A 10,604-nucleotide genomic window follows, 5' to 3' on the forward strand; every position below is an offset into this window, starting at 1 on the left:
CTTCAAAGCTTCTAAAGGAAAAGGAGAAAGCATTATATAATAAAGGAAGTATATATTAAAGGAGAAACAACTCACTCAAATGTGAAAGTTAAAAGGAAGTATGGTTTTGTTTTGTTTTTTGTTTTTTTGTTTTTTTTGTCATAACGGGAAATGAAAAAGTTCATCTGAACCATAATGAAAGCATTGTATATCTGAACTGATAAGATAGAGCTTATGTCATGCCAAAAAGGGAATATACAATTTTCAGTGACGATATTAGAAAATAGTGACAACCAATGGTATGAGTGTACACTTCAAGAACTTACAGAGAAGTCAGAAGTGTGCATTAAGCCAAAAAAATGAAAGAACAGTAAGTACAGTAGCAGAAGTAAGTCAGTTCTGTAGAACCAAATGTGTATTCAAAAGTAAAGGATGAAGGCTGACTCTTAGGAACGGAAATTTGTAACTTCTTCACATGACTTACCAAGATAAAAAAACAGAAGAAAAAAATCACTGATCCAATATAATGTGGAACATCGGCAGTGAGGCTCAGCTTAGATATGATTCTGCCAACTAGTCTATCAACAATTTAATTAAGAAAAAAAAAGCAATATCAATGATACAGGAACCTTGACAGAGAAGAGGAAAGGTGAGAGCACACACATCATGTTTAGAGGGTAGAATAAGCTTCTCCCCAAGTTAGAGGCTGTGCTCTTTCAGGAATGTAAGCACTGAGGTCCTAATTTAAATATTACTAAATGAAGATAAAAATATAGTAACATCATGAATAAGCAGGACATATAGCCACTTAATGTAAAGGGACATTTAGCAGGATTAGCACTTAAAATATAATTGGTGTAGCTCATCACATTAGCAAAAGAAAGATGAAAAATAATGAATTCATCTCAATAGATGCCTTAGTAGCATTCATGGGCGATAACAGCACCACAGTTTGGGAGTAAAAAGGCATTTGTGTAACTGAAAATGAGAAAAAGTATAGGAAAATCAAAATATATATTACATGTCATGCTAAATTAGTAAAATTGATAAGATATCAAAATTTTCAATAGTGGGCTGGAGAGATGGCTCAGTGGTTAAGAGCACTGGTTGCTCTTGTAGAGGACCCTGGCTTGATTCCCAACATCCACAAGATGGCTCACAACTATCCCTAACTCCAGTTCCAGGGTATCTAACACCCTCCTCTGGCCTCTGGGGGCATTGCACAACACAGGTGCACTTACGTGTATGTGTGTGTGTGTGTGTGTGTGTGTGTGTGTGTGTGTGCAGACAGGCAATACACTCATACACATAAAATAAAAAATTCAGTAGTTTAGACAACAAAGATAAAAAATAATACAGTGACCCAAAATAGAAAATAATGCACCCTCATGTATGTGAGTGCCTATGAATGTTGAAGGGCAGCTTATGGGTGTAGGTTCTCTCCCTACTACCGTGTTGGCCCTGGAGATTAAATTTAAGTCATCTGGCTTAGTGGCAAGCACCTTTACCCATGAAGCCATCTCAGTGGCCCCATGAATACTTTATTTTTAAAATTTTGCTTATTTCTTTTTTTAAATTTTTCTTCTGAGAGGTACTCTCTCATTGCGCAATCCAGGTGGCACTGAAGTCATGATCTTCCTGTATCACTGTGCCAACCTGGATTTTAAATTTTTTTAATATTTGTGTGTGTGTGTGTGTGTCTTTTGGGTTTCTTGGACTTTTTTTTGAGGGGAAATTAATTTTTGATGAAATGTTGATCTAAATGTTTAGAATTTTTTAAATGTCTACAGTGTAATATAGAAGAGTATATCTCAATACAGCCCAAATATTTTTAAACAGAGCCCAGAAAACAATAACCAGAAAGGAAAACATTAATAAATTAGATTATGTTAAAATTTTCTGTTGGCAAGCTGGAGAGTCAAGGAAAATATTTTAATATATTTAGTCATAAAAGAAATTATATCTGGAACATATTAAGGACTCCTGTGATTTATTTTAAAAGACAGGGAATTAAATAGAGAAATGGACGAAGGACAAGAGGGTACCCCAGTAACCATATGTATGTGAACAAGCATCGACATCATTAGTCATCTGGAGAAAAAAAAGTAAAGCCATAATAAGACAGCAGCAAGGTCACCTATGGTAACTAAAATTGAAATTACTGATTTTTATCTGTTGGTCAGAAGGTAAAACTCTCATGCATTTATTTTCAGAATAAAATAAAAGATCATACAAACATTAAGTCAAAGAAAAGATGCTAAAGGAGGACATATTGAATTATACTATTCATTTAAGTTAAAAGCATACAAAATTAGTTTTGAGGGTTTAAAATCAAGAAATTGGTTAAATTTATAGAAAAAAAAGGATAAAGACAACTGAAAGAATATGAGTTTATTATTGCATTATTTTATCTTGGTGAGAATGATATCTGTGTTCACTTTTTCAAGTTCATCAAGTTCTAAAAATGTTTTCTGTGTTGCATTTTAAAAATAAAAGTTTTCTTTTAAAAACTGATGATATTAAATCACTAGAAGTCTAGAATATTTGTTTTTCTTGTCCTAATATCCTACATGTGGGCTGCAGAGGCCCAGCCCTCATGAGCCATTGCCTACCCAGTCCAGGGAGCTGTGAGAAATCTCCACTTTTACCAATGATAATGGACTCTACCAGGAAGCCTGCCCTGAGTTATGCACCTGAGGGAACAGGAATCATTGAGACAATTTGAAGGCCTGTTTCCAGAGCTATTCCAGGCAGTTCTCTAATTCAAGATGTTACATCCCATTAAAAAAAGTATCAAGACTTAAGCTGCTTCAGACCTCCCCATCTTAAAATACTGCACTCCCAGCACACTCTACAGTTATTTTTGAGAACCAAAGGCAAGGAGTTAGGAAAACAGAATTGATCTAAGATCGCTGAAGAACTTCCCTGCACTATCAAGGTCTAAAAATGCCTAAAAATGGCAGAGAGATTTAACCATTCTGGGTAAAGTCATGTTGATTTTTTCTGTTGTGATATTTTTTCTCTCCTTATTTGTGACTCTTAAAATGTATAAAAGTACCAAATATTAATAATTGTAATAATTGTATATTATATCATACAAAATTCTTTTTAAAAAGTAATATGACCAAATGGTACAGTGAACAAAAGTAGAGACTCAAGTCCTATGTATGGTCCTCTATGAAGAGGAACTTATGAGTTTGAAGACAGATTAGGTAGTAGCTCTATTGAGAGAGGAGAGAGAGTGAGAGAGAGACAGAGAGCTCTTCAAGGTTGTTACAAGATTAAATAAATATTATTGTCATTTGATAAGTAAAGTCCTCATATAAACTATCTCACATTAATACTTCACATATTTTTTTTTTTTCTGATTTTCTGCACCATGTTTCCTGGATTGCTTTCTTAGGGTAATTGTAAGAGGTCATCATTAGCAATATTTTAAAGCCATGGAACTTTATTATCCCACACATTTGCATACTGGAATGCTGAAATGAAAGTACTCCAGGAATGGCTCTTTTTTTGGCTTCCGGGAGCAGGCCCCATGCCTCTGCTGGGCTGATTATAGCTGGCATGCTTTGTGTTTCTTTCATTGCAAATGCATGGCTGCCATTTTTCTGTCTTCATGGCTGTCTTTGTTGGGTCTTTTCTGGACCTTCACATCTGTTTCTCAGTTTACAAAGATACCACTAATGCTAACTGGATTTAGATCCCTACTTAATTTACTGTGACCTCATCCCACACTGACTATATCTGCAAAGGCCATATTTTCAATAAGATCACATTTCAAGATAAGGTTATGACTTCAACACATCTTTTTGAGTGACACGCTTCAACCAATAACAGACAAAAGTAAGAGTGAAAGCAGGAACAGCAGGGACGTTTGCCTAGAGTGCTATGCAGAGCTAATAAAAAAGGTGCATCTAGAGACAATACATAATTCTGAATTCACCGCCTCTATGATATCAAGTCACTTGAAATAATCATCCTTGTTTTCTAAAGCTAGGATTGTGACTTTACCTACTCATCTACTCTATATGACTGGCTTATATTAGAATGCATAAATAGATCATTTGAAACATAAAACAAAAAAAAAAAGATCCATGGTTATGTGTTCATATGTGTGCATGCAGCAAAAGAGAGGAAGGCAACACACTGGAGGTTCGTGTTCCGTTTCCAACCAGCAGAGAAGTCACTTGGGTCCTGTATTGTATTGTGTAGTGATGATGATTCCAACTTTGCAATAAATCAAGGTTCTCAACATCAGAAGACTTTATATAAAATTCCAGATTTCTAACTTTTCTAGTATGGTCACATGCTGCCAGAGTTGGAGTGAATGTCTTTCATAGGAAACTATGCAACATTTAGGTGGACACAGTCTCAAATATATCCTTGGTCTGCCTCCCATATTAATGTCTGGCTTTCTCAGGCATTTTGGCCTTCTCTTTCTTCTCTCTTTCTCAAGAAAAATAAATTGCCTTTCACTTTACCCAAGCCTCACGCAGTAGAATATGTATATTCACAGCACAATCATAAGCAAGGGCTGAGCTCATCTCTACTTGAGTGTTTATTTTGTTTAGCAAAAGCAAGGCTTTTATCAAAAATAAAGCTGCATTCTGCTTCTCAAGTGACTTCAAAAGCCTAAGACATTTTTAATGTTTGATCCATGAAAAGAGGTTACTAGTGTTCAAATTTGTGAAGCTCCAATGGAAATATCTAACACTTTCTTTACTGTTAAGATAGCTGGCTCTTGTGTTTACAAGTATATTTAAAAAAAAGAAAGAAAAAAAAAAGGACTCTAAGTGATTGTAACAGGAAAAAGAAGACCTAAAAGAACAATGAAATTGAAAACTCTAATAAGAGGAGCAGCAGTTTGAAAAGCAAAGGCAATAGGAACTAAACAAATGCACATGAAAAGCAGACAGAACCAACATAAAATCATACAGGCCGTATCTAAAAGGCTAGCCAGAAAATATTTCAAGACACACCACAGGGGACTGATCCCAAGGTTTTAGGGGTGAAAAGGGGGTATAATGAAGTAAAGCCATTAAGTCTCTGAACCTCATTGGCATCTGTGAATTCAATACAAATCTCTTGCTCCTCTCTTAGGAGTCAACTAAGGAAAATTTAAAAAGAACTGGCTAAATTAAATAAATTGACTAATTGTATTAATGGAATGGAAAGAAGTGGAAAAATTGGAGATTATGAATGAAAAAGTTCCTTTCCTGGAGTTTGGTAATTGAGAATGGCACAGAGAGTGAGTGTAGAGTGTGTTGGGGGAGGCGCAGTGAGAGAAGTAAATCTCTGACCAGGGTTACTTAGAAACTTCTTTTAGCAACTGCTATCCTTAACAGAAAGATGTTCTTGACTTTGTGGAGAAAGGAGGTATGAATAGCCTTGGGAGAATATATACAGGTACAAGTGCTCACCTAAATTTAGAACACAGCCCATCAAACACACTGCAGGATTCCAATAGTGAAGTTTTTCCAACAGGTGTATCACTTAGAACTTAACCACTATTCTCAAGTACCTACCCATATGCTTTCTCCACTCTAACTTGAGATCATAATAATTACCATGAATGATCTGTAGCCATTTAAAAATCTCATTCTACCTTCTTATTGTTGAAAAGATAGGTGCTCATGTGAAAGTTGTCTAATTTACTATGTTGAATAGTTTTTTCAAGTAGCACAAAAGTATTTAACATACTGTGTTCACTTAGCTCTTCCAAAAGTAATTTAGAAGGTTCATGGGAAGTTGTGTACTTTTTTGAATGCAAATCTTAGCATGCTTATCTGAGTTTATGGCTGAGTCCAAAGTCATAAAATTGATTTTGTTCCCTTGCATTTAAAAATTTCTCTAGTTGTTCTAAAATGAAATTTATAATGTAGGATGTTCAATAATTGTCCTCACCATTGTAACTACAAAACTCCTATTAGTTTGTATAAAGGGAATGAGTTAGAGACAGTTTACTGCAAATTACAATGGCCATATTCACTATTAAAATAAAGGAAGTTGTGAACTAAGCAGCAGCATTTCAATTATGCACCTATGGCAATGTGGTTTGTTGAAACAATTCACTATCTACCTTAAATTTAATTGAACTATATAATATAATTTCTTCCTTGTAGGATGATAATTTCATTTTAAAAAGTGGATTCAGGGCCCGTGAGATGCTCAGTAGGTTAAGGTACTTGCCACCAAGCCTGACAACCTAAGTTCCATCTCCAAAATCCACATAATATAGGGAAAGAGCAGACTCCTCCACATTGTCCTGTGATCTCTAAAGGCAGGCTGTGGCACATGTGCCCAAGGCCCCTCCTTAGAAACTAAGTACAAAATGTAAATAAATAAAATGTGACTTTATTTTTATTATGTCATCACAGAAATAGAAAATCCCCGTAGAGCAATGAATCTCACTTAATTCTCTTAAACTGTGTTCCCATGTTAAGTGAAATGAATTTAAGTATAGTAACCAATTTGTCCCCTCATAATTACAACTCATGTTTTTTATATCATGCATTTGGTAAAGGTAAAGCCCCCTTCTAAATTGGTATCCATCCTGCATTCATGGGTATCTCTCAGAGCTTCCACTTTGCCTTCATGCTAATTAAGAAAGTGCGTGTTTACACTGATTTCCTAATGTTAAAGCACAAGCTATGATTGCAGCAATAAACACAGCTTCTCCCTGTCGCCTTCATTTCTCAGTCAAAAAATCTTATCACTTAGTTTCATTTATTTTTAGTGTGGAGTGAATTTCCAACTTACTGTGCCTGTTAATATTTAATAACTTATAGAAATGTATTCATTTTGGGATCATGCATTTCCATTTGCATTGTTGTAAAGTGTTTACCAGTGTGTGCCATGAGATATTATTTATTATTCCATATTTGGGTTGCCAGAAATTCTCTCAATCAGACATAATCATAAACAGCCACCTTGATTTCACAATTACCTCATTTGTTCTGAACAGAATAGGTCAGGAGTGACAATCTTTTACACATTAGTGCAGCTTAAAATTGGTAGATTTCCTAAGGTGATGTGGCAGAAATTAATCCTAGTTCCAACTTCTATAGAACTACTGAATTGTTTTGACCAATGTTAAATTGCCTCAAATTCAGATCTTGCATCTTTTTTCAGATGAAAGAAATTATATCAGCATGAGAGCATCTTACAATAAGAGAAATATGAGGAGCTGGGGAGATGGCTCAGTGGTTAAGAGCACTGGCTGCTCTTGCAGAGGACCCAGGTTCAAACCCCAGCACCTACATGGTGGCTAACAACCATCCACAACTCCAGTTCCAGGGTATCTGATACCCTCTTCTGACCTCCTTAGGTATTGCATGACATAGATGCAGGCAATAGATTCATAAAGTAAAAACAATAAATAAAATAAAATTGCATTATGATATTCCCAATTTGTTTACCTTCTTCAATATTTATATGAAATTCTTAGAAAGTAAAGAATGCATTCTGCCAAACACTGTGCCATACTCATTAGATCATTTGCTGAGTGATGAAGACAGAGTCTTGAAATTTGTGTCTTATTTAGACTCCCCTCATTACATGTGTGTCTGTGACTGTCTTGGTTAATATCTGTATGCTTCACTTTTGTCATTGGTGAAAGAAGAGAACTCTTAAACTGTTACAGTTGATTCAAATTTTAAATAAACAGATCTAAGTACTTAGAACAATAGCTTGGCATAGAATAATCCCACAATCAACAAGTACTACAAAATCCTTCTATATCCTACAAAGCAGAGTGACTTCATCCTCATTTACTGATGAAGAAATGCATGGTCAATGACATATAAAAACAGTAGAAATATGGCTTTAGGATCGATTGATGTTTATCACTAAATAATGTTATAATTTTTTTCTATTTCTAGTGTAGGTTAATAGTTTCTCTTCTACATATTTACTGAAGGAAAAAAAGAATAAGAAGAGAAATCCGTGTCTCTCTAAGTTACTTAGATGTTTGTGTGGTACTGGGACTGTGTTCAACCCAGGGCCTTGTACATGTTTGCTAAGTGCTCTATCATTGAGCTACATCATCAACCCTTTCAAATTTTATTTTGAGCCAGAGTCTTGCTAAGTTGTCCAAGCTGCCCTGAAATTTGCAATACTTCTGCCTCAGCCTCTTGTGATTAGGAGTATATACCACCACACTTCTTCACAACCACTTAAAGATGATAACTACAAAGGAGCTTTATTTTTATACATAATCGAGAATTTGGGTTTATATAATCTGGGTATATTTGAGGAGGATGTGAGGACTGAATATTTTATTTTAATATGTATACATAAAATGCTAATTTTTAAAATCAGGAAATATTTTTTTCAGGAAATCATAGAAAAGAGATTAAGGAGAACCATGACTTAGTAGAAATACTGTGAAACTAAACTGAAGACAAAATCAAAATTTGCATGGGCTCCTGATGGCACAGGTCTAACATCATGGCTACTCAGGAGCCTGAGGCAGGGCGATTGTGAGTTCCATTACAGATTGGACTGTAGAATGAATTCAAGGCCAGCCGGAGCAACTTAGTGAAACCCTGTCTCAAAATGAAAAGGTGAGAAAGAGGACTGGGCTGCAGCTCTATGGTAGAGCACTTTCCTAGCATGTGTGAGATTCTGGTTTCTAACCCCATTACCAAGAAAATAAATAAATGAATAAAAAAATGACAAAAAAATTTGAAAAGTAAAGTGAAATAGACTAATAATTAATTGGATCATAAAAACTGGGGAAAATAGCAATTTCTTAAGAATCCAGATGCAAGGTAGGTAGGCATACCTTTAACTCTTCAGAATGCTCCTAAAAAATATTTTGCTACCATGATAATTTTCACTAAAGAGTGTTCACAGACCTTAAGGGAGTCACGATCTAATCTAGGTATACCTTTTGTACCAGTTGCTCCCTAGAGCCTATCAGTAAATGGTAGGAAAAATTGAAAAAGGCCCTGATTTAAGTAGATTACTTTTTATCCTCTCTTTACTTAATGCTATCAAGGCTTTAGATAAATTACTTTTCTGAGAGTTAGCTAAACTTTATTTAACATTTCATTTATATCTGTAAAACCTGTGAATAGTTAAGCAATCCTGCAGGATAGGATGGCCAGCACCAGTAATCCCACTTGATAGCCTAGAACCTTGGCTTTCACAGAGTACCTGACACTGAGTCAGACAGAAAAGAGAATGAACAGGGCTGGAGTTATGAATCAAAATAGGTAGTAATGCCTTAAAATGCAAATCAAATACTTTGTGCTCATTTCCTCATTTTACCTTACATTAAATGGAGTCCATAATTAGATCCATTTTACAGAGATGACTGTGTTGTGCCAAGGTCACAGGCAGTAAAGTCAAAGATGGAATTCACACTCAGACAATCTGATTCTGTTTTCCCACACATTCCACCACTAGACGAAACTGCCTTTCTAAAGGCACTAAAAATATGTAAGCCAGCGGTTTCTGCCTTTAGGTTACTCAGACTTTTATAAAAAGTAGCAAAAGTGTAAGCAGGCAAAATTTTAGGAAAAAATCCAGGTTTCTTTGGAAGGAAATGAATCTTGTATTTGAAATGTACATTCTCAGGGATCCTGAATTGTCTAGGTCTTACATTCTTGCTTTATAGGGCCTAAAGGCAGAAAAAAGTCTTACTTCAGCATTCGAGGCTGAGGTTTGTGATGTTGAAATAAAAACATCTGGCATTTCTGCTCTAAAACTAACCTGGGGTAGAAATATAACGGTGAAAAGAATTTAAATGTCCATCCGGTTTAACGAATCATTTAAAGCCACAGACTGCAGACTTCTCTCCCACCTCATCTGCAAGCTCGGCTAGAGTTAACTCCCTTCTCACCAGAATCAGAAATGCCTACTGGGCATGCCCAGTTACACAGTGCGAGTCTTGCGCTGCGTTTCACTTTCTCCAGGTTTTACCAGAGGCAAAAGAAAGGAGGAGACGGAGGGAAGAGTTAAACAGGTAGACAACTTGGTTCGGCTTAGGATGCCCACGGCGGAGGCAGAGAACAGAAAGCTGGAGATGAAGAGGCTGCCGGGAAAGCACCTTGTCAGATGCAGGAGTCTGGTCTCTAATTTGGCGCGTTAGCTTGGTGGGTCCCTCTAACGTCTTTTTTGTCACAGCCTAGGCAGAGCTCCAAGATTTGGTATGCTAGCCCAGACCAGGGTTACAGCAAGGGGTGGGGCAGGCACCCTGGGTCTTGGAGGACAGCGGTGCGAGTGTGAGTCCCGTCTTCCCCCAAATTCCTCGAAGAGCCTCTAGCTTTTCAAGTGTTCCGAGCAGAAGACCCAGATGCACAAATCTTAATCACCAGATCCTCGGCTCTTGATCCCTCTCTTTGGCTGCCTAGCCCTTTCCTGGCACTGTCAGGTACCCCCGCCCAATCACGAATAAATCCCGGAGAAGTGGAATCTCCACAAGATTTCCGTGGGTCTATCAGGGGCCTGGGCATGCTCAGTAGGCTCTCTTCTCTCTCTCTCTCTCTCTCTCTCTCTCTCTCTCTCTCTCTCTCTCTCTCTCCCCCCTCTCTCTCTCTTTTAAAGACAGAGTGTCCCTATGGCCCCAGCAGGGCTGGTCTGGACCTAGCTATGTAGACAAGGCTGCCCTCTATCGC

General features: G+C 36.8%; 1 protein-coding gene across 1 annotated transcript in view; it reads left to right on the forward strand.

Moving 5' to 3' along the window:
- Positions 1–9,960: 9,960 nt before the first annotated feature.
- The window catches only part of Nrxn1 (neurexin 1), a 1,171,927-nt gene continuing 1,171,283 nt past the window's right edge, over positions 9,961–10,604 (forward strand). Inside the window, exon 1 of the mRNA XM_029558644.1 lies at positions 9,961–10,082. The gene's annotated coding sequence lies outside the window, so the exon portion shown is untranslated. The remainder of the gene's footprint in view (positions 10,083–10,604) is intronic.

The sequence above is a fragment of the Nannospalax galili genome, unplaced genomic scaffold (assembly GCF_000622305.1).
Source record: "Nannospalax galili isolate Female #2095 unplaced genomic scaffold, S.galili_v1.0 scaffold286, whole genome shotgun sequence".
NCBI classification, from domain to species: domain Eukaryota; kingdom Metazoa; phylum Chordata; class Mammalia; order Rodentia; family Spalacidae; genus Nannospalax; species Nannospalax galili.